The following is an 8,167-nucleotide window of genomic DNA, read 5'->3' on the forward strand; positions in this document are numbered from 1 at the left end:
TATGAGGGGAAGAGCCGAAATTTCTTTGACAATCTCGAGTTATAAATCTCGATGGCTTATGAGCCTGAGGTAGATGTACAAGACGAAACCCGATAGACTTTACGACTTCATCTACGAAGTGATTAAATTTTAGAAAAAAAACGAAAACGACGGAAATAGTATGAAAAGGAGAGAACATAAAGAGAAAGAAGGAAAAAGAAAGATATTTCTGATTTCTCCTCAAATAAATTATTGGGTTTCGATATAAAAGAAGATAAGGATATAGTAAAGGAAGAACGAGTAAGAAGGAATAATGAAAGATCTTTTCAACTGCTTATTAAGGGAATTGTTAGGTTTCGATTATAAAGAAGGAAACAATACACGAGGGAGGAAGAGAGGTAGAGAACGAAGGAGCAAAGAAAGTCTTCTCCCGCTCTCTCAAATTTTCCTACACGCGCAAACGCATTTGAAATATAATGACACAGTGGCTCGTGGCTCGTCCATCGTATTATGTAACGGGAGGTGCGTGGAAAATCATTGTCATGTTATGCAACAAAGTAAATAACGCGACACTTTAAAGATACGAAGCCTTTAAGCGAACTCCTGCTAGCTGCTCGTCATGCCTTCAAGCTGAATAACTCTCAGCCAAAGACGACGACGAAGGGTAGCTGAAATTTCAGAGTAATTTTATGCGAGAGCAGAATTTTCGGATTTATGCGCTTAAATGCGGAACACGTAGTAAAGCTGATAGCGCATACGTGTTCCGTTCGGATAAGAACGTATTAAGTAAAATACACATACTCCGGTATACTAGCCAGCGGCGGCCCGAAACATTATTTTAATGGTAGAAATAACATTTAGAAACAACTTGTTACGAACGCGTTACGCTTCCTATTCCCTTTGTTCCAGCCATAATGAACGTGTACCCTGAAATATCTGTTTCCCTAACAGCTTTAATATTCTAATACATCTTTTATGATATATGTGAAAATGTGATGTTTGAGAATAAGAGCTAGGTATTTTTTTAAATTTCAAAAACTACAAATTAGAGGAAAAACGAACGAGCACAGGGGAAGAGGGGAATTTTGCGTATCTTCATTTTCGAGAACCGAAATATTTCTAGTCATTCAACTATCCTCTGTTCATGTACATTGCTTTTTTGTAATTAGTAGGTAGATAATTCCTGTTGTTTCCGGATCTTGAACTTCTTGCACCTTTCAAAGAATGGCTCGTTAAAACGAGAGACGCGAAATGAATCGTATTTCTCCTCGTAATCTTTGACTAATTATAGCGAAAATAAACAGTCGCGCGAGTTAGCAGTATCGGATTATATAAAGCGGTTTTAATTAATAAAACGTTGTTAATATACTCTACTCGAGAGCCGTTAATTATCGACTGTGTGACATCTTTTCGTAGACGTTTCCTCCATAATGCTTAGTTAAGAGAATCCGCGAGATTTTCTCGATTATGGCGTTCCAGAGTCGCGAACATTGCTTCGCGATTTAATTCACGATGAAAGAGACGCTTTAAATCGACCGATAAAATAAAATGTTGCATCAGGAATTTCTAAAGGAGATGATCGATAGCGACTTCGCGCGAGTATGTCGAGCCTCGGGGAATCGAAGACGGTAATGAGCGCGCAACGCAAATAAATCGTAAAACTGACGAAGAAGTTATGGTAGAAGACGACCTTGACATATAAGCGTATACCGCGAGCATTCTAAGAGAGCGCCTAGCCGCAGGCTAGAAGACGTAACCCGTGCCAAAATCAATTTCACTTTCATCCATGGTGCAGGTAGTGCGACGTACGCACGTGTGTCTTTGTATACTTTGCCTCGAGGACGATTCTCATAAAAAATCCTGTTGAGAAAGTCGTCGATCGACCTGTGTTTGCTCTCGTGGGCCTAGGCTCCGCGAGAAAGTGATTCGATCGATCGTTACATGGCAATCGTCGATCCAGCGCTCCGTAATTCAGCAGTTGACGATGCTTGAAATTAAAGAATCGACTGGTGCCGCCTTTCGACCGTATTTTTCTAACTTCAACGAGCCTCTGTGTACATGACCGATATAGACATTTCCTCCTATCGTTCCACCTATCGTTCTGAGAGCATTCTTTCTTTCTTTATCTTTCCTGAAACCTCGACCATTTGACAATTTAAAAAATGCTAGAATTTAGAATAAAAGATGGGAATAAATTTTGTTCTTAGATGTTGTAATTTATGTATACAGTTTCGATATTACAGCTACGAAATAGTTTAGGGTACGTGTGAACATTAGTGAAGTAATCGACGATGAATCAGACGTCAAATTGAAAGTGTTAAAGTTCCTTTCTAAGTTCTTAAAACACTTGTTTCTCGTTGACTTTTCTATGTATTAATCTACTATGTACTATAATATTTTATGTACCAATCATAGCGTGTATTCTACGTACTATGATTTAGTGGGGCAATTGTTTGAAACGTACGAAACTGAATAAATCAATTAATAATTTTTTCAAAATTAAAATCTCAAGAATTGGTATCTCCTTCTATTGGAATTCTATTTCGTTGAATAAGCAAAAGTGTAATGTAGAAAGAATGTAATTTGCGTAAAATATTCCATTTCTAAGCTACTCTATCTGCAAGTATTTATGAATGTAAATTGCTAATTTATGTATAAGTACCATAATCTATCTGAAACGTAAAATTACGTTTTTATCTTAAGTAGATACGCTTTTACGCCACCTTTTGGTATTTCACATGCGAAAGATATAAAAGTATAAAAGTTAAGAAAAAGTATACAGGCTGGTCCGAGTAAATTGTCGTCAAATTACATTTCTTTTAAAGAGTTCACGCTCCGTTACAAAGGAAGACCTGCTAACTCGTGAGAATAAGTACAACGAGTGCCAAAGAGATTGTTGTCAAGGGTTCGATCGCACGACTCCAAGAGTCTGAAACTACCGCGCAGACTGCTTTCGAAAGTTCGCAAAGGAAGAACAGCGAGGAAATTTAAAATATCAGATGGCAAGGTAATGCATTTCCAACGGCCTTATAAGTACGATACGCGGCACGGTTGTTGCAATAGACGGTTTTATATTTACAGAAAGGTTACACGCGGATGCACTTACGAGCCCTGCGCATTCCGAAGAATGCGTACTTGAATGAAAACCCCACGCGAATGTAGACGGATAGAACGAGAGGGGGAGTGGGATGAACGTTGAAACGGAGATGGAGATACCGGCTTGGCGAACATTGTACGTGACACGAAAAAGGATGAAAGGAGAACAAGACACAGAGAAAGAAGCAAGGAGATGAATTAAAATATGTATGAGCGCATAAGGTGAAATTTATAAATGTTGATGAGAGGGAGAGAGAGGGGGAGAAGGAAGATGGAATAAGTGAAGATTATGAATCAGAATGCGAAAGAATGTGAAAGAGAGGAAGGGAGAGGGAGAAAGTCAGAGTGTATCAGCGGGATCGAACAAGCGAGTCAATGAAAGCAACGAACGATCGAAGAGAATCATCGACTTTATTGCTGGTCTGTCATACGATTACCTTTTTTCGGAGAGTCGAACGACTTGGTCCAACGAACATCGGAGTTTCTATGTTTCGTAAATATGGTCGGTTCTTGACTCTTGGGCAGTTCTCGTATTCATCGTTGACATTTTAACGATGATCAATGCCTTCGTTTATTTCCTCCGAGGAATTTTTTAAGCCAGGCAGTCGCCTAAAGTAAGAAAGAGGTTCAAATTGTTCGACCATCTGCTTCGTAACATCAGGAATTTGTTTCTTTTTTTTTTTTTTTTTTCATCGGAAAGGACTATCATAAATCGTCGTTATCGTTCATAGATCGAATCACTTTACTTCCCTCTATTACAAAATACAAATATCGATTCGATTCTTACCTTCGCGCATTTATCGTGGAGATACTTTCTGCCATAGGAACGCAATTTTACTTTGCAAGAAAGGGCATCGTAACAAACATCGTAATAGGATAAGGAGCTAACAGATCTGTCTATCGAGCTATAGCACTTTATAATAGTGACAAATAACACTCGTTATTGTTTTTAAACTCAGTTTTGTCATTCGCTTAATCGATCGCTTCAGGCCATAGAACGTTATTAATCGGGTTTGTACCAAAGTGTAAGCAAGATGCCGTGACGCAAGTACATTTGATTACTCTATACATGTTGGTTATTCCCTCGGAAGACAAGATAATGCTCGAGCTATTGCATCACTAAACTATTATATGTTTAAGTGTATACGTATAACCTTTCGATCTACCGTTGACTCTTAAATTTTAATCTCGCATTTAGTAAATATTTTGCGTAATATTGCTGAGCGAGGCAGGATATAAAAAGAACGTTGAAAGAGAACGGCATACTAATGAATAATGGAAAGTGAAAATAAGTGTATGGTAGGAAACGAAAACAATGTGTGTAAATATCGTTGGTTCGCTAGGAAGATAACTTGTTTACAAAATCGAACAGATCCTTATTAAAGATTTCCAAGGTAGCGATCGGTTCTCGCAAATTCTCGATGAGTCAGTTATTTCGAAACGAATTTTGACAAGGGACAGAGAAAAAAAAAACAAGATAAAAATGAGGGAACGCGAAAGCCTTCGCCGCAGCGAAATAACGAGAGACTACCGAGCATGTTTAATCACCAATTAAAAAAAAAGAATCGCAGCGCTTCGTTAGGGAAACGAAAATTCACGATTCCTTCGCATCGATGGGTTTCGTGTCGTTCAGTCTGTGGCTGTTGCTTGCGTGGGCTGGCATTCAAAGCGGTATAATTTACAAACCGTGAATTCAGCTCCCCGAAGTCCGGGTATTAATCTCGAGGAAGAAGTTATTCCGCGAACGAGTCACGGACGCGGTGTACCGAATACAGAATAGTTTGCCACGATGCTTTTTGCTCGGAAATTATAGTGGTATAATTTTCGATGCTCCCTTTGTTATTCCTCAACGTTTCATAATACGTATCGTGTGAAAGCAGCAATTGATTTTCAATCTCATCGAGGTGTTTTATCGTCGTAAAGTGGAAATCTAGCTACTTTTCTAATTTATCTATCCGCTACCCGCTACTTTATCGCGTCTCCCACATCTGTGTTGTACGATATCCGCGAATATAAGATCGAACGATTAAGATTGTAGTATCAATTTACTGTATTTATCGTACAGCAAACGTTCCGTGTAAAGTTATTTTTACATCGATGCGTTGTTACAAGCAGACCTGCTTGTTAGAAAGTTTCTTAACTTCGTACGAGAAAAAGTAAGCTACGGAAAGTGAATTTTCGTAACGAAGTAAGAATGTAGAAGAACGCAGATGTAGAGGTGACTCGGTTCAACCCCTCGAGCGACGCTCCGGTCAATACAACGATATATTCTCGAAAGATGGTACCTAGTCCGCTACTTTCACGAGTGATATTTATGCACGTATCTTTTGTTTGCACTGGTCATATTACGTAACCCAGCTAATTAAAACTTCAAACATATCGTGACAGACTTTCCCCTATATTTACCACGCTACTATCTGGTATCTGGTGAACCGGTGACTGTTTGTTTTGCATCTTAACGTGTCAATCGGTAAATCATGAGCGTACGGTGATTTACAGCTTTCCTTGTTTGTTTTGTTTAGAGTGTCACACCGAAAGACTACGAAGTACGAAGATTATGATACTTTACGATTATAAATTACAATAAATCGCAAAGAAAAGTATTTTTATTTCTCTAGCATATAAATTCTATAAATTCCACTTTACCTCTAGTTACATTACCGTACATAGAAATTCTCTAGCTACAACAGAGCAGCCGTAACTTGTAGTATTTTTTGCGTTGCTATATCTATTTTGTACTTGAAGTTTTTCCGCAAACAACCACATGTAAACCTTAGCGATTTAGTTTTACGAAACTTTCATAGAAACGGAACAAAATTGTTCTCGTAAAGCATATCATGTTAATTATGCGCGATGGACTGTAAAAGTTAGTTTCTTCTGATTTCAAAGGGTTAACGAAATAGAAAAACGTACGAAAAAGCGTTTCTATTAGTCGAGAAGCTGCAAGTTATTTTTTCTCGTAGTTGCTACCTCGTGTGGTTAAAAATGCCTGTATCCGGACAGAAGCATTGCTCGAAGAAGATTGTCCATAGATATCGATGACGTGCCTCAGTGAATCACGCACTATCACAACTGACGTTTCCAGCAGGGTACTTGACATTCCTAAGAAAACGAGAATTTATTACAGCTTCGCGTATTCCTTGTATTTTCCATAAAAGAAGCGGAATAACGTCTTCTGGTATATAATTCATCGTTCTTTGGACGATTTAGCCGAGTGATTTATCAGTTGATTCGATTATAGTCAGGTCTAGCGATCGTAAAAGGAAGATGAAAACTCTTCTTCTACAAGTGGAAATATGATTAATATCATCGAACACGATTATACGCTAGTTTTTAAACCGTATTTACGGTTTAGTACACGTCATTAGAGACAATCGCTCATTTTTCTCTCGAGACCACCTCCGAGGCATCGCAGAAAATTAATCGTAAAGGTAAACATTCGATCGGATTACGACCTTTTGTATTTCATCGCGTAGCTTACATATATCGTTGATTAAATGCAGATTTTAAATGCCACGTTCCATTATAACGTGTACGGCAAGTACCACGGTCAGGTTAGATTAACAGAAATTTTTTTTTATGCAAAGCAAATTTGTATGGAAAAGTATTATAATTAATATACGATCGATTAATATCTATCGATGATCAACTCTTGACGTTCCAATCGGGTAACATTGATTAAACAAATGCACGCCCATACTTAATTCAAGGTAATGGTGACGCGGCTGGTATGTTTCAAATAGAATAGAAAGATACACAGAAAGTGTTGCAAAGTGCCTTCACTTTGTCCAGAAGGAACGAAAGTGAAATGCATGGAATAATGCCGAAGAAACTAAATACGACGTAAACGCGAGACATAAGAATTATAGAATGTAATTGCGCGTTAAACGCTATTTAAATAAAATAGCACAACGATATATGCTTATTACGTGTCGCGTAATTATCGTCATTGACGCAAAATTCTATCTACGCATTACGTGTTCGATTTAGGAGTTTTATTCCTAAGGAGGAAATTAACGACGATGTAAATAGTTGTAACATCGACCAGATATCTTACGTATTATTGCGTATAATTAAGCGCAACCAACGAAAGACCACCGCTGAACAGTTCGTGGTATAATATTATATAATATTCAGATGAGTAAGATTTATTCGTGATATTCAGACTCCTTCGATGGTATCGGTAACGTAGTCCCGACTTTATAATTAAATCAAAAATACGAATAAGACAAATTTACACAATCGTCAGAGTGCGAATCGTCTCATCAGTTTGTCGGTAATAATAAGTTATAAGTAATAAAGTCGGTATTGATTGTATCGATAATCGTTATACGATAAATTTGCATAGTTTCGATTTTCAGGATAAATGGAAAATATTTTCCTCGTTGAAAAAGATAAACTCCCTCCTTTTTCAATGTCAGTATAAATGGTAAAGTAAATTTTTCACAGATTATATATGAGTATGAGATGCGTCATGCGTCAGCCTTACTTTAGAAACTAAACTATATACATCAGTATCTTCGGACAGTTATCGTTGTTACTCGTTAGTTGTAAAGCATCAAATTGTACGATCGAATCTTAAGCTGCACGATTTCCAGCTCGACTATGGCAAATTATCTCGGTATAAGACAAAGCCGATGTAAATCATTATCCAACGTACTCCTATTAGAGCTCTCGTCTTCTATTACGCGTCTCGGTTACCAACTCGTAACCCTGCCCGAATCGGTTTGACGCGAATCGATAGATGGCAAGTCAACCCTCGAACTCGTCTGATAAACGTCGATCTAAAGGGCCTCGATGGCATGGTGGCGCGTCGTTAAAGAAATTATGACAATTGAGCAAACATCCTTTAACGGGGACCCGATGACATTTAGCGTAATGTGACATGCTGATCCCCGGCAAGGTAATCTCTCTCCAGGTGATGTACAATGTGTTGCTGTCCCTGTACGTTTCCTCGCACAGATACACACGAACGCGTATCGCGCGCGCGTTAAACGAGGATCCGTGTAACCCCTCTTAAGGTACCTCTACCTCTGTGTCACTATCGTTCCCTCTCTGTTCGTCTCGATCGTGCCTCTTTGTCTGTCGCCGT

The sequence above is a fragment of the Bombus huntii genome, chromosome 8 (assembly GCF_024542735.1).
Source record: "Bombus huntii isolate Logan2020A chromosome 8, iyBomHunt1.1, whole genome shotgun sequence".
NCBI classification, from domain to species: Eukaryota; Metazoa; Arthropoda; class Insecta; order Hymenoptera; family Apidae; genus Bombus; species Bombus huntii.